Source organism: Haemaphysalis longicornis, unplaced genomic scaffold, assembly GCF_048455015.1.
Source record: "Haemaphysalis longicornis isolate Haplotype H1 unplaced genomic scaffold, Haemaphysalis longicornis Haplotype H1 scaffold_8, whole genome shotgun sequence".
NCBI classification, from domain to species: domain Eukaryota; kingdom Metazoa; phylum Arthropoda; class Arachnida; order Ixodida; family Ixodidae; genus Haemaphysalis; species Haemaphysalis longicornis.
The window spans coordinates 174,423,193-174,445,124 of record NW_027526445.1 but is presented as its reverse complement, the minus strand read 5'-3'; the positions used below and the strand labels follow the sequence as shown (position 1 = coordinate 174,445,124).

The 21,932-nt window shown below is 47.9% G+C and overlaps 1 long non-coding RNA gene across 1 annotated transcript; it reads left to right on the top strand.

The window, feature by feature from the left end:
* Nucleotides 1-9,062: 9,062 nt before the first annotated feature.
* On the top strand, nucleotides 9,063-14,260 carry LOC144148738 (uncharacterized). The gene is made up of 3 exons (XR_013318045.1): nucleotides 9,063-9,139; nucleotides 11,268-11,384; nucleotides 13,908-14,260. It is a non-coding gene; the product is annotated as an uncharacterized LOC144148738 (long non-coding RNA).
* The last annotated feature ends 7,672 nt before the right edge of the window (nucleotides 14,261-21,932 follow it).

Here is a 21,932-nt window from a genome sequence, read left to right as displayed (position 1 = left end):
GGGGGAAGGGGTGTACGCTTTAGTTGCGATGCGAAAACGCTGCCGACCTCTTCCAGTACTGCCGCCCTTAAGAGTTTCCCGGGCGTTTATTGCACGTACTGTGACCACACGAGACACTTCCCCCGGGCGGTGTTAGATTTCATGATGTTATTTTAAGCTCAGCGTGAAGTTGTCCATTTTCCTCATTTTATATCCTGACTGCATTGAATTTCTAGAGGAGCTTTTTTGACGGTAACTTATCAGCCCTCAGTGAATGAAGTGCATGCTTACTGCGGGTCAGCTCATGATGCACAGTTTTTTGTATTCCTCGTAACAAGGTAGGTTGAGCTGGTTAGTCGTTACAGCGTTGAGTGTGTATTGGGTGTGTTCTTCATAATTGTACGCTGCAACGACTAACCTCCCCAACTTACTTCGTTACAGCGTGCAATGCTGAGGGGCACACTCAATGAACTTGGAAACCACTGGAACAAATATTTCCATTACACTAGCACTTGGGTGCGGCACTGACTCATCCTTCAAATTTTTTAAGACAGCATAAACCGTTCAAACATCCTTCACAGGTGTATAGTGAATCAACAAGGATTAAAATGAGATTCAAAGCGAAAGTCTGGCTGTAAGAAATAGTGTGTAAGAATTAGACAATGGCACTGAAATAGGCCTTCGCCAATGTATCCCTGCTACACCGCCCCAATATCAATAATTACCAACGTGGGAGAAGCTGTTTCTTAGAATCAATAATAGTTGCTATAAAAAGAATTTTTGTTAATAGGCACCTTAATAATAGAAATAAATGCGCGTGGGAGCATTTAGAAGAGTATATATGAAAATAGTATTTTAAAATGCAACTATCGCGAATAGCAAGGCAAGTTGGTTACTAATATATTAGACATAAAAATCTGTTGGTCCGTCCGTCGGTCTGTCTGTCTGTCTGTGTCGATTGAGCCTTCCGGCTAAAAGGTGAAAAATACTTAAACGAGAGGTGGGTTTATACGGCCAAAACTTTTACTAACTACTAAAGCTGGAAACAAACACCCTACTTGTCAAAACTCTTTAGCAAAAAAGAAACGCCACGTATATTAACGGCAAAACGTCTTTACATAACTGGTAGTTGCTTGTGATGCAAAGCACCCAGGTTCGGGACCTGGTTGGATGCAGTCTTTTTTTTTAATTTCAGTTTAATTTCAGCTGAGGCTAGTGATCTAATTCATAAAAGTTTCTTTTCTGTACGTTACGTGACATTACGTACGTTATGGAGCGCAAAGCATTTCCAGTACGGGTCTTTTGCGAGAAAACGCTCGTGGATGTCACGGACTTGAATGTAGTGCGCACTTGAGCAAGGAATGGCGGGATTACCGTGTGAAGATCGGAATTCACATGGCTGGTGTAAACTCCTTTTGATTCCATACTCGTCTCCAAAATATGTCGTAGCTTCCGTGCCGAGCCTGATGCAAGAAAACGAGCGTAGAAGACCACTGCCCGCCCGGACAGTGATGTTCCGTGCTGGGCAGACAATTTCCCATTGTTAGGTAAAGAAAGTCCCAATTTCTAGACTTTTTCTCCGCAGGCTTCCCGAGAATTCCTGTAAATTTCCCTGGATTCTCATTTTCCAGTTTATAGATCGTTACGTGGATTGCTCTTCTGTTTTGTTCATTATCCAGCGCCACTCAGGTCTACTTTACGTAGCCTTCCGGACGCAGACGCCGTTCAGAAAATCAGACTCTCAGCGGGAACTAAGTTTCACTACATCTGCCGCTCACGAGCACTTGGCTATGTATATCACGTTTTGTACCAAACAGCCTGCTTACTTTGCATGCTAAAGCTTTAAGTAAAAACTGCCTGTATGAAAAAGAACGAAGAAATGTTGGTACTTCTGGAGCCATCTCTTGGCAGCACGTGCTCTAAGGCACGCCCGAAATACCTATTTGTATATTGCGCAGGAATGCACGTGAACAGGCTTTAGCCCTCCAGCAGCCGATGCTTCACGCTTTCATAACTCTTTCTCATCATGAGTATTCTTTCCTCTAGGTTCCCTCGTAATTTAGGAAGAGAATTGGAAGCGATCTTGGATGATGGTGGCTTGCGGGAGCACGTCTGCGGATTCTTGAACATACATTCGACGAAGTGTTAACAAAACTTTATAAAAGAAAACAAAGTAACAAAAGATGAAAGTCAATTTGCTGACATTATTTTTCATTTTTACTCCACGACTCCTTAAATTCCTTCCAAGATTCCATTTTTCCCATATGGCCAAAATGACAGCCGAAAATTCAACGAAAAAGTGCTGCTACGCGAAAAAACTGGAGCGAGCTCCCTGTCTCGTGTACATCATGGAGGCCGGCTTGAGCGTTGTGAATTCCTTATACCCTGGGCCAATAGGGGTGACAGTACCTTGGGTACAAAAGTTCTGCTCATGTTCCTACGAGACTCTGAACTGGACAAATATCTCTAGATCATACATAGCGCAAGTGTCTCATGATATGTACTCTTTCGCGCTGTGGTGATCATCTACCTATTTTTCTTGAGTTGGTGGTGTTAGTTATTTTGCGCCGCTTACTTTGCATCTTGCTTCAGCGTTTACATTAACGGTTGCCTTTCGAATGGTATTTTTTATGTTCTGGCTCTACTAGCAGCATTTTCTTGTTTCTCGTTTTTAACGTTTCTTGTTTGTCTTCTTCCTGCTGTTGTTTCATGTCTAATATTCACCACTCATCGTTGTAGTCATCCCCATCTGGTGTAGCAAGACTTGTCCCTACTAGGGGTGACCTCAGCAGTTCCCATAAACAGCCATCTCTCTCTCTGTCTCTCTCTCTCTCTCTCTGTCTGTCTGTCTTGGTTAATCACCCAGGTTAGGCTGAACTCTTCCGCTTGATCATCTGGAAGCACAAGGTATTGGTTTGTGAAAAATAAACATTAAAGAAACACACATATGGTACACTGGAGCCTTGTGGGGTAGCTTATTTTTTTCACGTTTCCGGGTCACTATCACGCGCTTTGGGATGTAGCGTATTTTTTTCACGTGTCCGGGTCACTATCACGCGGTTTAAAGATGCAAATTTGCAAAACATCCGATCCTTCCCCGTTTAGGAGTGTGCTTAAAAAAACAAATGTAAATCTTGCTTTATAAATCTGGAAAAAATTACCGGACAAGTAATTTTGAGTTAGAATTCAAAATGTATACGCGTATGTGTCTCTATTCAATTGATGCAGTAAGTCCCCATACATAACGCAATATTTGTGCACCAACACAGCTGCTGTTGTCGTCTGCCTTCACAGTAATAAACAGGTTCTAAACCTTTTGCCGACGGTCGAAGTCGCGAAATATCAAACCGAAAGTGATGCAACTTCTTTTTTAGGACATAGTTCGTGCTTTTTTCGCTATTTGGCGCTGAGAAATTTTTAGAGGTACAACCTCATTTACTTCATTATGTAGATATAAATAGCTATTTCAATTAGGTATTCTTGATACTGTTCCTGTTTTATTTCCATCACTGCGGCATAACGCGTAACCACAAGGTTCACCGCAATTCCTCTTGAATTACTAAACCTGGGCATCGTGGTGTTTTTCTTCACAACTTCAGATGTGCTCTACAGCCTGGACGGGTAGATAGGCGGCGTACGCTGCACGCGAAAGAATTTTTTCCATAGCCATGATTTTTTCCAACGAAGTGCACTGTGTCGCCACCTGTAGGCGTGAGGTGAAAGACACCCTGCCGTAGCACGGCCGGACTGGAGCAGCGGCGAGCGCGCACTTTCATACGGCCTGCGCACCCAAGAAGGAACCAATACAGCAGATTCTTTACAGTGGGGGCGCTTCGAACCAACCCTCTGCCCTTCCAACCCGCCTTTCTGTTAGTCGACGCATCGCCTCTGGCCGAGCAGCTGTGTGGTTTTGACAGTGCGCTTCGCTGCCGGCGGGTCGCTCAGCCCGACCGGAGCGTGAATAGCAGAATCACGTTTAGCTAAGCGATAACCCTATTTCCCTCGACGGGAAATCATTCGCGTCACTGGTCGTGCCCTGTGCGTGTGCAAACCAAGACATCATCCGAAAGGAAAAATAAAAAAATAAGAAATGATATTTCAGTCACGGAAAGTGCCGTGTTTATTTATTTGCCTGTCTCACCATTTTCATATAATACAGTCGCTGATAAGATATGAAGATCTCGCATATTTTTCGTCATGCGCCCCGCGTTGAAATGTTTCTTTCAAATGTTTGATTCGGCGCTTCCGAATGATAATGTTAGGCTGTTTGACCCTAATAGACCGAAAATTCAGAAGGGGGTAAGGAATCAACTATTTTAAGAACGCCCATGTAAATTAACACTGGCAGGTATCACCTGTAGCCACGGCAGGGCTAGGGCAGCGGCAAATCCGCGCGCACCGCTCCTCTAACCCGCCCGTGCTGTGGGTCAACTGGCGAGGGTTGGTCCGAAGCGCCACGAACTAGCGGCGGTGAAAGGTGGGAACTATACCCGAAGTGCAGGCCGTATGAAACTGCGCGCCCGCCGCTCCTCCAGCCCGGCCGTGGCCGTAGTAGGTGAAGTTATTCGAAGAACGTGGCGCCTCCTGGCGCAGCTCCTTCGAAATTGTACCACTGCGCTATTCAAATGCCGGCATCGTTGCGCCATCTTTTTCCGTTGAAACAAACCATTGGGACGCAAACTTCACTGGCGGGCTTTTGGTGCCTTCTTCAAAACATTTGCTAAGCGGTTATATTCGACGTATTGCTATATTTGAATAATTTTCAGCACCGGATGAGGCAGAAATATGCTTGCCGGGAAAAACACACCATCGCTATTGTGTAATCCCTGTATTGCAACCTCAAACACGAACAGCAGTGGTACTGGGGTAATGGTCATTAATGATTGTCATCCCTCTATTACGCCGTTCCCTACTCGTACTGATGATGATGACACATGCATGTGGCAAATGCTGTGGGTGTCGCCAGCCATTCGTGTTTCGCACTTTTCGGACATCCTGTCCCACCCATGATCCGCGATATTATGTATACCTTTAATCTGTCAGTTGGTTTGGGATTCCCGCGTCATGCTGGTTGTATAACGTTTTTGCCAAGGAAAAATTCTAACGCTACAGCATGAACCCGATCTGGGATTTTAGACAATGAATCGGGAGAAAGCGCTGTTTTTGTGCATGGTAAAAGACTGTTCCTTGTCGACCAACACTTCCTTTCTCGCCACATAGTTGCACACCTTAATCCTCCAAGAAGCAACTGAAATAGCAGCGATTGAACTATTGCAAGGGAATTGAGCTCATTGTTAAAGAGTGCCAACGTCCTTATTTGTAGCTGTACCACCGCAGAATTTATAACACGAAAGTGTGTTATTCCGGTTTCCATGACGTCATATCCATAAAGGTCCAAAAATATCCATAAATATCCATAAATGATCCATAAATGTTTCCATGACGTCATCCCTCCCGGAAGTGACGCCAGTGCAACAAAGCAAGCGGCCAACAAAGCAAGACCCCTGCACACAGGGTCTTCTTGTGTGAAAGCAACCTTTAGTACTAAAAACGAGGTTATACTTAGGGTTGCTCGTTTTAGGGTTTTATATTTCCACACGAAAGTGTTTTATTCCGGGATACACCAAGATTTCACTGACGTCATATCCGTCACGGAAATGACGCCAGTACACCTTTTCGAAGCGACCCGCCAGCAAGACGTCGCTCGCCAAGCACACCCACAAGACAGGCGCCGCCTGCAAATCATGCTTATTTCGCTGCAGATTTCGCTGCACATTTAACTTTCGTGTTTGGCCGATTCCTATGACGGAGGAATCAACCACACTTTTTTTAATATTATCGCGGGCGCGTCAACCAGAAAGTGGGTTAGCGCCTTAGTACCGTATAAAGCGGCGATTCGAGGGAGAATAGACCGCACAGTTCGCATGGGCAGAATGGTCCCGCCAGTGCAACCTTCGTCTCTAGGGTGTTCCCGGAAGTGTGACGCAACCCCTATCAGCTTGCAATCAGCGGACTATCTTCATTGACGTCAAAAAAGCGAACGAGAAATCGCGGTCAACACCAGACAATAAATACACCTTGTTGCATATCGACCGGCTGCATATCTATTGTGGATTCTGGAAGTGGTAGTTAGAGTTTAATCCTTCAGTTCTGTTGCAGTTGGTGGAATGGTGGAATGGCTCATCAATAACTGATTAATACAGACAAAGCAGGCTCGGCACAAAGTAAGCATTCAAATTCAACCGAATTTATAACTGGAATTCGCTTTACACAGTTTTTTTAAGTGTGCAAGCTAATATACATATCATGCAATGCGTATTCTTGGGGTTGAAACTAGCGCTTAAAATTTTGTTTTTTACAATAAGATCATGGAGTCTAGAAAAACGTATTTTTTGCACATAAACGATACAGCAGACTAACTGCAGAATAACACACATAACACCCGCTGTCACTCAGGTACATGCCGGTTTACGCGCTTTTGTTTTGCGTGGAGGAGTTATGAAACCAAATCAAATCATTTTTATTTAACATCACTCTCCGCCACTTTGGAGGCACGGAGCCTTCACACAGTCGGCTTTACTGGGTCCGCACCCCTCAGGAAACTAACCCTATAAAGTCGATTGATTTGGTTGGTTGTAGGGTTTCACACGCCGACGCAACGCAGGCGATGAGGCGCGCCGTAGTGGAGGGCTCAGGATTAATTTTGACCACCTGGGGATCTTCAACGTGCGCCGAAATCCCGTACACACAGGGTTTCGGCGCACGTTGAAGTTGAACGACACATAGCAACTTCTACAGACCTGTGTAGTTTTTCAGTTATGCCTCTACCTATTTGCGATTTAATTGCATGAAGTTTGTTTTCTGTTTGCGTGTCCCAGTGTTTCTGCAAGCGTTCCCGGAGTTTTCTTTTAATGAGCGATTTCAGGTCACAGTAAGGCACTGACATTGTGTCCACATTCCACATTTCTATGAAGAGCAGCGACAGCTGCCTCCCTATCAGCAGCCTCCTTTCCTGCTATTGTTCAATGACCATTAACCAAGCAAACAGCAATTTTGAGCCCCATTGAATATGCTGCCATGATAGCGTTTGTGAGCGAATTGAAGACTGTGTTCTTATGCGGCTTCGCTAAGGACAGGGCTGTCACCACACTGAGAGAATCAGTGTATATGACCGAGCAAACTATTTTGTTATGCATTATGTGTTCTATACCCAGTTCAATGACTCGGGCTTCACCTGTAAAAATGCTACTGCAAGGGTTTAGGATTTTTGAAGCACAGAGATTCGGTCCAAGTACGGCACATAACACTGCAGAATTTGTTTTGGACGTTTCTGTATAGGACTCTGCACATTGATATTTACACTGAAGACTTAAAAAGTGCTGTTGAATTAAGGCACTAGGTGCTTTGTTTTTGTTTATGCTTGCAAAAGACATGTCGCATGCTACAGGCGATAGCTTCCATGGGGCTACAGTTTGAGGCTACAGTATTTACTGTTATTGCATACGGCTGCGGAAGGGACGGCCGCCTAACGAACAAATATACAGTAGATGTGTCATGAATTAAGATGTTGGATGGGTGCCTTATGACTGCGTTGTTTTTACAGCTTATAAAAAGGAGGTGTAAGCACGCTGGTTTGCAGGCTTATTTAATGACAAGCAATCGACTTTTGAACGACTAAGGCAACACCTCCGGAGGAGTGAGTGCAGCCATCTCTATCCTTTCTAAAAACCGTGTACTGTGTCAGAAAATTTGTGTGTTTTGTGTTGAGATGTGTTTCCTGGAGACACATTACATCTGGCTTGTGTTCTGACAATATTTCGTAAATGTCGTCAAGATTTTTCAACAAGCGCCTACAACTCCACTGTAAAATGTTTTGCGACATAAATTTTGTTTTTGGGGTTGTTGTGCTTGTTTGTTTACTTCAGTTTTGTTATTTATTGCGTTGTGGACCTGTTACTTTTGTTATTTGTGTTCTACGCTCAACTGAGGAGCGCGGTTCCCTCTACAGCTCTGGTGCAACCGGGGATGGCGTTACGTCCATTTCCTCAACGGGCGCCCCATGAGCAGCTGATGGGTCAGGCTCTTTTGGGCATGCTCCGAGAGATTTTGGTGTCTTTGTTGGCCGCGCGGTCTGGAGGCGCAGAACGCGGCACGGCAAACATGGAGGGTGGAGCCACCCCCCCCCCCAACCCCCGAGTCCATGTCCCCCAAGCTCTCAGGAACACTAAGGGTGGGTGCATCAGACACCGGAGTGGCCGCACCATCTCCAGGAGTCCTTGTCATCACTGCTACTGCAGTCACAGGCAGTGTGACGACGTTTTGGGCTGCAGGGGAAAGCACAGCGGGGGGCGAGGACGGGGCCAAGTCAGCACTGCTGTACTGGGTCGCCACCGACACCAGACGCGGATCCGCCCCCCGGCGAGCCGCGTTGGTATACCTAGGAGAAAACATGGCATGTTTTCTCCGCGCTTCGTGGTAGGAGATGTTTTGTGTTACATTGAGATTGATTATTTGTTTTTCTGCTTTGTGCTTTTCACACTTTCGGGAACATGCTGCGTGCGGTTGTTCACAGTTGGGACATTTCAGCTCATCAGATGTACAGTTCTCGGACGGGTGATCGTGCACTGCCCACTCCGACACTTATGCATTTTGTACAAATGCAGGGCGTTACAAGGCTTGCCTATTCACGTGATTTTTTGGTCACGTTTTTGTCGTTATTTTCGCTGCTCCTTTATTTTGGTCTGCGTTTTGTGGTTTTGTGGAGGAGCTGTATAGGATTTGTATTTTTGAATTTGTTAATATCACTTCTATATTTCTGATTTTCTACTTTCTGTACCATGGTTTTTTTTTCTGAATTGCGTTCGAATAAATATCTTGATGTACGCTTTGTACGATCAACTAAATATAAACTCCACCAATTTTCATTTCTCTATTTGGTGCCGTACGTGGGATACTGGGCGGTTTTGTACGTTCGCGCTAGATTCAGCCAACAAGGATAAGATGCTTTTTTCTAAATGCGATTTCATGTCTCATGGCATAAGATGCATATTAGAGTTAATGTTTTCTTCCGCTTCGCAGAAGAGTGCAAGGAAACGGTGGTGGGATCCCTATATGCACCAATGGAGATCGCGCGGGTCGACCTGCAAGAGGCCTATGCTTAGTAGGTGTCTTGTTCTCGCCTGTTCCAATGAAGGATACATTCATTACAGGTGTTCTCTGTCACAATCTCCGGCATGAGCTGAGCAGAAATGCGGCAGCTAAACTCGCAAACACACTCGTGCCACGACCAGACAAGCTGAAGCGTTGATATGCCGCGAAATGCCGCCTAAACAGCGGCCCAAAGGGCTGAACGATGCATTCAATGCATAGGTGCGCACTTGGGGAACCAGCACGCTTACAAAATTTGGCTGGGGCGCGCGGCGGTTGGGACGGCGGGAGTGATACGCGCGCGCGGTTATCTCGGAGGCCATGTTCGAGGCCACTGGCGAGTCCGGGAACCCGCTCCTAACCATACGTGACGGAATACCTTCAGCAGACGGACAAAAAAGTTCGACCTACAACGGGTCCTCTGTTAATACGGTGCAGCAGTTAATATCAATAGCCAGGCGTTCACCTTCAAAGCACGTAAGCAGACTTAAGTGCCCGTAGTAGTTTTTTTTTCTATTCTTCTGGAAAAAGAGGGGATGGTATTATCGACTGACTCCTCATGCCAGTAAGGAGTGGAATGAAACACCACAGTGCCTCTTAAGGATGATACTCCTGCTCTGCAGATGCCTTGTGTTATTCTTCCACCATTGCGTAGTCCGATTGCTTGAAAAGATCACATTGTCTGTCACGTTACTCTTATCCTGTTCTCTACGAGATATTCCCAAGCGCTTAGCCGTTGTACAACAAGGTTAACTATGTGAAAACCGGTGTCTGTCTGAAATAAAAATTTGCTGTATTAATTTTGCGCAAATCATAAAACAACGCGTCTGAGCTTTTTTTTTTGTTTCGTGACAATAATACACCAGACTGCAACGCAAGCAGAACCACATGTAATATCACCCACACATAAAGTTGTCAACTACTGCAAAATAGAAATAATAATTGCAGAGCTGTTTTAAGCGAAAGAAATCCTGTCTGTCGCACCAAAAATCTCGGGGAATCTCCACTAACGTGAATCACCGGGAGGGGCGCGAAGTACGCAGTGTGCGCCGGTGTTTCCCACAAGAAAATCGGTGCTAATGGGCAAACGTCCACTGCAGAAAAGAGTATTTCTGAAGCTAATACGCGCTATTTTGGCGACGGAAAAGTGCCAGTGGAAGGAGAAATTGCGCGCTTGCTGAAGGGTTGGTGCCCTCGCTTGCGTTTATCCGGATTTAAGCAATTAAATGAGAGACAGACTTGCCGTAAGTTGTCTTCATGTCACACGCCACCGCATGTTAAGAAGCATGCTTTACAGGAGAAACCCTGTCGTCAAAAGCAATTTCGAGACGGAATTAAGAAATTTCTGTTAATATTGCGATTAAAATCTGGGTATTATTGTACTTTAAATTAAGTGAAATCATGTTAGAATATTTTCAAGCGGTTTTATTTTTTATACCCTTTTTTTTTATCATCGTCTGAAAACAATTTACCGCAACGACGACAGGAGATGCTGACAGCCGGAGCCCCTACGGTACTTCGCCCTTACAAATTCCGAAGCCTCAAGAATACAGTGTGGTTAAGGAGATCCCGGGAATCTAACCCGGGGCCTTTACGCAGTGAAGCCGGCAACCTAGCCACTAGGCCACCCTGAAGGACCCAGGGACGCGTATTATCAGTGGTGGGGAACAATAATATGTGCAGCCAATTGAAACGAAAAAAAGTGCTTCCTGTTGTCGCAATCGAAACTGGGTCGCTCGCGGCGTCCATCCGATTCAGCGATCATCTCACACTGGGCGCACAGCCTTTCCTTTGGGTTCGTAGCGCGGACGTTGGATTTGTACTTGGCCGGTGGTTCTAGCACGTGCTAACGCGGTCCGCTTTGGGAGAGATGTGAACGCGTGGAGACGAAACGATCCGGGCCTGCCAGTCATGGGGTGTTTTCGGCGGCAAGTTCATGAAAGTGAGGGAATAACATATGCAGCGGAGGGACCTCTGACAATGTACTGATACGTTCCGATAATTGCAATCAGAATGGCTTTAAGGTAGTCCTTCAAGCGTCGCTATCCTTCCACATAGGAGGTGTCGACCCATTTCAAACTCTGCGCGGTCGCGGAATCGAGCAGATGTCCTGCAAAGTTGCCCTCCGCGCCCTGTTCCAGATCTGCCCGAGTAATAAGACGACGTGGATGGTTTTCGGCTCGAGCTATCAAGTGGGTTTCATTGCAGAAGATACGTTCGCCTTCCTGGCGGATACAGCAAACACTATAGCGGAGAAGGTGAGTTGCGTTCACGGATGTTCTCTTCGTATGACTTTGTGAATCCAATGCCCCGAATTCGTCCGACTCCCGCAAGCGATTTACCGTTCCGAAGAAGGTACCAGCCACGTACTGCCGGTGTGATGCAGAAATTTAATTAAACGTGTTGATATGCCCCGCCCCGCCCATAACCCAATCCAAAAGACACCAAACCACCTTTACTTACAAGAAGTATGCAAAACTGAGCCAATAGAACATTAAACGGCAGAAATACATAAAGGGTCTCGCAAAACATTTGACATTGCTGTGAAGGAACATCTTTCTCGCAGCGGCATTAACATCATTTTCCACCTTCAGTAAAGCGGAACAACAATTAAATCCAGTAGATGCCTTAGAAAGGTTTGTTTTTAATTTGGGAACGTCAGTAAGTTATTGCTGCATCATTAATGTGGAGAAAACGTTTTTGCCCTGCATGTCGTGGTTAACTCCGGCGTGTTTTTTTTTTTTTTTTATTGGCGTTGCTCTCTTGACGTCGATTTGAGCTCACAGGTTCCGTAGTATAACGAAGTCGTCAGGATAAGAAGCGTGCCTGGTTATCAGCGGAATTTCGTTGAAAAGAGGTGTACACTGCTGTGCGGACCATGAAACACTTTCAAGAAACAGATTTGGAATAACGCGCTTTCATTACAACGAGGGTGTGCCGTATTCGCAAATGACACATCAGAAACGATGATGTCTATGAATATGAATACTGTCGCCATAACAAAATCCAAAATTCTTCGTGCATCAAGACCTTTTATATAACGATGATTCACTTTATACATGCGACCAAACTGCTTAATTACTAGAGTCGGCAGGGAAGCTTGCGTATGCCAGTATCTTTTATGCGAAAAGGGGCCTTGGTACACATTGCTCCCAAGCAAAACGCTAGTAGTACGGGTTAGCGCCGCGCACTTATCTATCCGTCTGTAAAGACACGTTGTAGTCTTTAGTCTTAATACTCTTAATACGTAAAATTGCCATTGCGTACAGGCTGCTTCTTCCATCTTCGCGTTTAAAATTGCGCGCCGCAACGTACTTTCACGACGGTAAGGCGCCTATTGCCGAGGAGACTTCGTCGATGCCGCTTTTAAAATTTTACCACGCTCCGGATCCAGGCCTAAATACTTTCAAAAGCGACGTGCACAGGACGAGACACTTAATGCAAAAGTTCAGAAAGCGAGGAACAGAAAGCATTATAACTCAACATTTTAAACGCTTAAGGATTTCGATGTGGATACATCTATTAAACGGCCCAGTTGTAACGCTTGACGTGTCACTTTCGCTGCGTGTGGAACTATTATTATAAATGTCCCTAACGCACTCATATTTGAGCTTACGGCAACCGAAATTGCGAGTGATCAGATGTTTTCGCCGCAATGCACTAGGGTAAAGTAGTAAAGCCCACTTTAGAAGTTATCAGTAAGTACCACTTCGTAGGACGCATTAATTCTTATGGAAGTATTTAATAGCGGACGCTAGGGGCTTCATACTTTGACATCAAACTTTTCATACTGTCTCCAAAGATGTCTCCCCAGTAGCGCACTCGTGAGGCCCTGTTTAGAAGGGCTCGGTGTATAGGGGATTATAGATATTCCTAGGGTGTTACAAGGGTCTTACCAATAAGAGGCCCTGGGGCCGTTACAAGGCGGTACCAGAGTTCCCACATGACTTCTGAAAAATGTCTTCTCAGCAATACAATTGTGCATTGAAGTGGCGCCAAATTTAAGGGGACTCGATGAATAATCACGATGGTCGGGCTCTCTAGTCATGGGCTTCCGTTGGCCGACGGATTGCTCTCGTTGCCTCGTCTGCAAGGCGAGACGGGAACGCAACGACCGCAACAAGTCGGCCAATGAAAGCCCCGGACTAGAGGGCCCGACCATCATGATTAACCGATAAGAAGCGCAGCACAAATAAAGCTTCTCTCTCTCGAGCCGCCGCTTGCGTCACCGTAAACGGGAAGCAAGCGAAGCAGCGGTGATTTATAACGGTATAGAAGCAACCGAATAAATCGCTACTACGCACCGTGCGGTTTGGTCAGTTTCGTCCACATCAGCCGCGCTTTTCGGAACTGCCCCGTCATTTGCAGCTCCGTACCACTAAGCAATCGTCAATGTTCGTGAAGGGGACCAGTGATGAGCATTGATGCTTTGTTGAAAGAAACACATTGTCCTTTTGAGGCTCCTCGTATGTTGGTGTCAAATCAACCGCTTGGGCGTAGCCCGCACGCTTTCTCGAAAGGCGGTTCCGCTGTCCCAAGTGTGAACGAGTAGAGCCGCCTAGCGGCAGTAAGGAAAAACGTTGCGCACGCCATAGATTTTAACCAATTTCTGTGCAAATTCCAGTGCCGGTGATACCCATATACACTTAGGAGTCGTATATTTGGTTCTAGGTGCGCTAATCAATTGATCTAGAGTAATTTATATTTTGACTTTGGTGACCATTTATATGCAATTTTAGTACTATAATTAAACACCCGCACTCCCCAAACCGACATTGCAGGTCGCCTTCGTGAAGAACCTTCCTCCGCGAAAAAACTTCTCGATCCTCTTGTTCAACGTCCACATGGTGGATGCCACGAAGAAATGCATACCGGGACTCTTCGACAGAATCGCCCGTGTCAAGACAGACTTTTACATGAATTGAGTCTCTCTGCCGCAGCATCCACTTCCGAATTCTTCGTACAATCCTCGTGTGCCTTTCCAGTGGAGAATAGTGGACATCTTTTCTGGAGACTGTGACCTGGATTAACGGCGCGTCGTTCACCACGGCAATGTAAAAACACCAAGACTGATTGGCTGTGGCTGCCTTTTTTCACCTTTATTACACTGCCTTCGTGGCGTTGGCGAAATACTTCTCTATGGCGAATAAATAATGCGTAAATATTTGTCCGTCGTTTTTTTTTTTTTTTTTCATTTTCGCACCCGGATAATAAAAGTGTGACTACAAGCCTGTGTGATAAGTAAGGTACTAGTACACTTCGCGTTCGGAAAACCGTGCTAAAAAAGATATGAACCCTATCGAGTCATTTGCAGCTGCTTTTAAAATGAATGATGGCGAATAAACTCAACTGCCTGTTTGTGACTTGTGGTTCACTTTTGGTATATTCACTGTTTCGGCGCTGGTGCCCTATATTTAGGACATTCACCAAAGCTATTCTAATAATTTGAGAACAAAAACAAAACAGCTAATTTTCTGGGAAATAGTTATTCAAGGATGCCTCTTTCGAGCGATATCAGCTGAACGCTAGAAAGATGAATGTGTTGCAGTAAAGACCAGTCTGACGTATGGGTGACACCAGCGACCAAACTCCTAGTTTGAAGACACGGCTGTAAATCTAGAAATACTTGCCCAACCAGCATTATTTTTTGTATGTGGGCTCAGGTAGCGCTTTCGAAAGTTTAAAAACCAAGCAAAAAGAAATTGTTCTGCTGGGATTGAATATTTTGATTACCTGATGACCTAATTACATATGATGCCACTACACCGCTAATTGTTTACTTACACCACAGCCCCTCTCGAGACAGTGTTCGCTATCGGAGAGGATAGGGGGAGAGTGGAGGATAAACGCAGCCTTGCGGACAACAACAACGGACGCACGCAGGAAGGGCAGGGCCACCGACAAGAGATGCTCGCAGCGTCGCATCTAATAAGATAATTCAAATTCGTGCGTCACTTTTTGCTGCATCAAATATAAGTTACATTACGGGCCGACAACCTCTGCGCAGGGCTCATTTTCGACATACGTTTTCTTCATTTTTCAGCATTTTGTTTCAGTGTAAGTGTCTAAAGCCAAAAGTAACACGAGTTAGTTTTATTAATACGGTCTCCCGAAGCCTGCTCAGGCGGTTTCTCAGAAGGCCGATTCCTCCTTCGCAACCTCGTTTTGGGTGGGAAATTGTGGGCCCGAGTTTCTCGCTATAGGCTTGATCATTTGGAATTATTTGGAGATACGCGTTTTCTCCCTCACTTCAAAGTGGACTGCCGAAGTGTTGCCTTTTGATGGACGGAAAACAGAGCCGGGTGAAGAGAACAGGCAGGGAGAAGGGGAGGGTTGTTGAGAACTTCGACCGAACATGTCGAAATCGGACAATAGGAGAGACGCCAGCTTCATAACGCGAGGAACCCATGTTTGATTCCGGCCACAGGAAGCGTTTTTTTTTCTTTCCTTCCCCCACGAAGATTCATGCTCATCGCCGGAGAAATTCAACTTTCCCGCATGGCTTATTGGCGCACAACGGCATCGGTGAGGACACTAAAGCTTTGATTTGAAAAGGTGGCAGTAACTGCTAAATTGGTTCAGGTGTGGGGCCCAGCCTATTACCACCTAGAACAAAAAAAAATTTACACCCTCTTCCCGCGAGGGGAACCATGGGATAGATGCGACGCATCGGGGTTTGCCGTTGCGTTTCCGTTATGTTAGCGATGTCAGCGTGTGGATTGCTGTTGTTGTGTATCCTATTTACGCAGCATGTTCACCCCCGATGCGTCGCATCTACCCCATGGTTCACCTCGCGGGAAGATGGTGTAAATTTTTAACCGAGCGCAAGCTGCGCGCTAACGCGCAGCTGGCACGGCGACGGCAGCAAGCGCAGCAAAGCGCAAGCTGCGCGCTGACCGCGCTGACGCACAGATGGCGCTGCGGTGAGAGCGGCGGAGCGCGCAGCTGCCGCGGCGAGGACAATGGGGGAGGGATGACGACTACGCCGCGACAACGACACGGGACAAGGCGAGTTAAAGAGATGCGTTGCATCTCAAATTAGAAGTGGCTTAGCTCGGCTTTGCCAGGATATACATAGCTGGTTATTCTTAGCCTTCCTGGTTCCCGCCGTCTCTCCGGGGAATTGTTTGGTGGGACTGTGAGTAGGCTTCACTGTGACACACCAATGTGATAAAGCCAGCTTACACGAACCAAGTTTACACCAACCTTATTAAAGTCTGCTTCACTTCCAAGCTCAAATGCACGCCTGCGAAGACATCTTTCAGGGCAATATACGCCCCCTTATATCAAAATGTCAGGCGCAGGACGCAATCAGGCGGCTGACGGGAAAGAGTGTGCCCAAGTGAGGGTGTGAGGAGGTTTCTCTGGGATACCCAATGTGGGAAAGCCAGCGTAGAGAGAGTAAGCCTCCGCCGGTCTCCTTAAGGCCGGCTCCACATCTAAGCACAAATGCCTTGCTAGGAAGACCTTCTTGCAGGAGAAATATACGCCATCTATTACCGAAATACGAAACATCGGATGGTGACAGGTGGCCAAAAGAAGAGGAAGCGCCGAAGTGAGGATGAGGGGAGCGGCTCACCTCCTTTACTGACCCCCCCCACCCCCCACCCCCCAAAACGGTGACGCAACCTATAATAGCTCCGCTGTAAAACGTTCTGCAACATGCGGAACGTGTGCTAGTTGTACCTTTACGACAACGAAATGTCGCTCTTCAGAGCCAGTTCTCTATCACCTCAGTGAACTGTTTGTTTCCTTCTACCTTGCGAGTGATTATTAGGTCGAGATTACTAAAAAACGAGGCTAAAACCCATCAATGTTCAACTCAGTGTTGGACCAGCACGTACATCACCTGTCCTAGCCATTATTGAGAAAATAAATGAGTAATTTATATAGGACATCTGCATACAGTTCATCGATATTTTCATCGGTATTGTGTTCCCCTGAAAGTCAAGGACTTTTCATCGGTGTTGTGTCCTCCTTAACGTCAAGAAAAATGGCGAAATGAGGCAAAAGAGGTAGCCCTGCACCCCGTATTGCTGTGATTAACATGGCGACAAAAAATCAGGTTCCATTTATTTACCGTTGTGCAGCCGAGTCTGCTTTCCGTAAGGAATAATGCTTTTCCTAAACGAAAAACCCGACAACCGAAGGAGCTTTGTTTCGAAGGCGCATGTTGCTTTTCCTTTATTCGTCGTGATTGTCGTCGCTAAAGGACGAGTCCAGCGAAGAGGCGGGATCGGGGAAGTCGTCGTCCTCTTCATCGGCCTGCGGCGTCGCCGCCTTTACGGCCGCGTCGAGCAGCCGCTGGATGTTGAGGAACGTGCCGAGGCCTTCGTATTCTTCCTCGTCACTCTCGCCGCCGTCGCGGCGGTGCTCGTCTGTCGGTGGAACATCTGCTTTGGACGACCCCTGCTACGTTCAAGGAGAAGTCGTGAAAAGTAGGCGTAATATATGCCTGCCGACGGGAAGATCTGCATGCCTATATTCATATTCACATCAAGGGGAACTATGGCGATAGATTACCGGCGCGAATTGCAGCTTGTAAAAGTTTGATCCCAACATGAAACTACTGAAGGATAAGCTGTAACTCTAAGAATTTTACATAAATCAAAAGCCCCTTACGTTGCTACACATTCTTTTTTTATCAATTCCTATGACGCAGTCCCCCGATGAAGGTTTAAAAAACGCCCACGCATGCACTCATTGGACATGGACAGGGAAGGAGGGAGGGACAAAAAGAGGGGCTTTTGACGGACATGGGCTCTAGCTCAAGTAGGAAAAAGGGGCTTGGAGGGTAAGCTGTGTTTGGAATCTGATGCATGTTGGGGTTGATTGATGTGTCAGGAGCGAGCGTGCTGGGCCCATTTGAGGAAAGCCTGTTAGGTAGGGTTAGTTTACGTAAGCGAAGAGAGCTAGGCTACTCACGGCTCCCTACTACTCGTGCAAAACCACTGCGAATAGAACAGTGGGCAGAAAGAGGCAGCGTGTGAGTTCATTACGCCTGATTCGATGTATGGACTAGGGTCATTTTGTTACGGAGATCGTCGGTGTAGATGATGAGCAGTAAGGTCATCGAAATAACAGCGTACCATCCACGGAAAATACCTTCGGGTATAAGGGGCGTTGGCAAAACATTGCCTGAGAAAATTTCGACTGAGTTTTGGAGCGCGTGGGGTGTTGATGGCAACTGGGTTGCAGTGAGAGTTGAGGTGGTTATTCTGTTTTGTGTACCGTAGGAGTTACTCCGCTGTCGCCATCAAGGCAGGGGTGGGGGAAATGAAGTGGGCGACAATGAAGCCAAACAACCTACGCTTAAGTATGCAGCCACCTGGTGACCGACTGTTAGGGTCAAGACGCTCAGGTGGACATGCGTCAAAACCACGTGTCCATGTGTCATGTGTCCAGTTTTCGGGTCCACAAGACCAGCAGATGGGAAGAATAATGTCGTTAGATGTGCGACAATGCTGTTGGAGTTGTCTGAACAGCTTGCAGATGCTCCTGGAAGCTACGGTAAAGGAGTACAGACATAAAAATTTTAAGTTTTTTTTTGTTGTTGTGAGCGCCTACCAGCCCACAAATCATAGAATGACGCATCACACGGTTGAGAGCAGCGTACATAGTTATTTACAGAGTCGTTTATTCGTGTCAGGCTCGGTTTCTACTAAAAGAACACCGAGGCGGCCACCGTGACAGGAGGGTGCTCCTGACGTCACCGTTCTTGTCGTACCACTGCCGGTTAGGCGCCCGCGTGAGTGCCCAGACCGGCCGTAATCTCCACCATCTCCATGCGCCGGGCAGCATGACGCCTGTTCCCAAACCCTAACGGTGAAACAGAGCGCACCAACCGCAGCCAACGCGTTGGCCATGTCACGAAAGCCCAGAGTTACTTGATATGGGCGTTGCGGAACTTCCCATAGGCCCTATGCATCAAAAAGTGGTCCCCTGATCGGTCCCACTGTTTCAAATTTTCTCGCACAGTGGCGCCATCTGTTGGTGGCAAAATAAACTATATGTAGCGACACCATCGCCATGGTCATCATGAGCGCCACAATCGCCATCAGTAGGGCCTGGCCACTTGAGCAGCTACACGCGACACACGGATGCAACGGGGCTCAGAGGCTGGGCGGCCGCTCGTTCTGGCCGGGCCTACGCGACCTAAATAAATGTGGGAAGCCGCATCCGCTTCACGCCTGCTTCCTACAAAGTGGTGACCCGGACTTTCCGCGCCTGTCACCCGGCCAGCGGTACACCGACATGGCGACGGGAGGGGGACCCGCCCATACCGGAGTTCGGGCCACGCAACCTTCGAGGTTGGTTTATCAAGCTTGAGGCAACGTTCTCGCTGAACTACGTTACCATACAGCCGTCCAAGCACTCCATCCTTTGGGAAACGCTTCCGCTCGATCTCCGCTGCGCCATCACCATACCACCGCCCAGCGGAACCCCCTACGACGACCTTCGCGCTGCCGTGCTCGCGCACTATGACCTCACGGACGACCTGTTTCGGCCTGCATCAGGAGAAGTACAAGGACGCTCCGCGGACGCTTCACAGCCGCTCACTGTACCCCCCGCGCCATGGCCCTCGTCCTCTGCCACTAGTGTCGCCCCTCTGGACTCCACCTCCAGCGCGGCAGCCATATCTACAACGACCAGACGTACAGCCAACTTTCGGGCTGCCGTGCTCGAGCACTATGGCTATCGAGACGACCCGCCGCCGCCTGCAGCACACGAGGTACCCGCACAGCTTGCACACGCTACGGCGCCGCACACGGTACCCTACATGCCACCCAGCATGGCGACGTCCTCTCACCAACGCCGACACCCTGCTCTCCATTTCTAGCACGGCAGCCGCAACTTCCACGAGAGCACTGGCGGCCAACGACATCACGGGCGCCCGCCTACCACCGCCCGCCTCGCTCGCTGCTACCACCCTACGCGCAGGCACCGGTGAGCCACCCACTACCGTGGCGGCGACCTCCCTTCCGCCTCAGTCGCCTACACAACCGTCATCTACAGCCTGTGTATACTCCAATGGGGTTTCACCTCCAGAGACACATTCGCTGGCCGTCATAGGCACCACTGCCTCAGGCGCCGTCGAGACAGAGGCATTCCTAACAGCACCACCTACAGACGTCGGGACACTATCGCAAGAGCGGCCTTCCAGGCAAGACACGTCCTCTGCGATATCGCCTACTCAACGCTGCGAAAGTCCTGCGCCTCGAACCCTGATGACGCAATCCCGTGCCAGTTCCTGTGGTCTTGACACTCGGATCAAGGACGATGTCCAGCTTCGCAACCGCAGGCGACGTCGTAGGTGACGCCCAACACCCTCCCCGTGCGTACGCCTTGGTTCGTCGGCACTCGAACGACGCCCAACAACGATCCGCACACGCCGACCTTGCCAGTATGCGCACACTTGACTACACTTCCGATTCCCAGCCACCGTCGGTCCCACAAGCGACTCGCGCGAGACTGGTGCCATCGACATGTTCCCCAAACGCAGTCTCAGCACCACCCTGCACGTGCTCGACAGCGACACGAACTGCGCCGCTTCCGCCGCACACGTTACCGTGCTCCGTGCAATGAAAAAGCTACCTACGTGACGGAGCCATCCAACAGTCGTACACAGTGTTTTCCCGGCTCCTTGGCTTGCTTCATGGAGAAGACAGAACACTCAAGCTGTATGGGACATCTCTTGTGCCTGTGGCCGCTCCTGACAGTTTACGCACCGCCGGACGTCCCTGGCTGCCGGCGGCCTCAGCGCCCCTCCCAGGCAAGACCCCCTGAGGGAAATGCGCACACCGGACGCCCTACCTGGACCGACATGACAGTGTAAGGACATTGACCACGGACAAATCTTACTGATCACCGGTGTTGTACATACCTGTACATAGTTTTTTTTTGTTCCGCCGAACAACCGTCCTCTATTTCTCATACGTGCTACACGCTAGGGGTGGAGCCCTGTAGCGACACCATCGCCATCGTCATGGTGAGCGCCACAATCACCATCAGCGTGGCCTGGCCACGTGAGCAGTTCCACGCGACACACGGATGGAACGGGACTCAGCACACGGGCGGCCGCTCGTTCCGGCCGGGCCTATGCGACGTAAATAAATGTGGGAAGCCGCATCCGCTTCACGCCTGCTTCCTACATATACAACGTGATTCGTGGCCTCGGCGATCTACTGCCACGCGTGGTTCGCCAATCTACGGGCTGGGCGAAAAATGGTATTTGGGTACTTAAGTAAATTTTTTGTGCAGAAGCCCTGGGTGTTCAACCACAGAAGTGTTTTATATGCATTCGAACCAAGAGTAGTAAAACAATGCGTCCGTGTTCAATAAGATGCGTTATCGCCTGCGCATTGTCGTCTGCTCCGCGTCATATGCGGTCTTCCGGCGGCAAAAAAAGAGTTAAAAATTCGCTTCGAAGGCTTGACGCAAGCTTGAAAGGAATATTTAGAGCTGCTTGATCAGATACTGGATTAGTTTTCGCATACAGTGTGATGAAGGCCGAGCGACAACTGTGAACTTAGTACTTCAAGTCGAACCTATGTTGTGCCGGAGTGCCACACAAGTGCCAATCGGTCGAGGCAGTTGCGCAGATGTAGAAACAATTCCGCAAAAAACCGCAGTTAAGGAAGCAATGAATAACTTAGGAAAGTACAAAAATAAAGAATTATGCTCCTTTAAAATAAAATTTAACGTTAAATTATCAGTTTCAATAATTAGTTTGTTTTTTGGGTAGTGCTTGCGGAGGCCGCAGTGGCGCCACTGTACGCACGACCCAAAGCAGGAGGGGGGCGGGG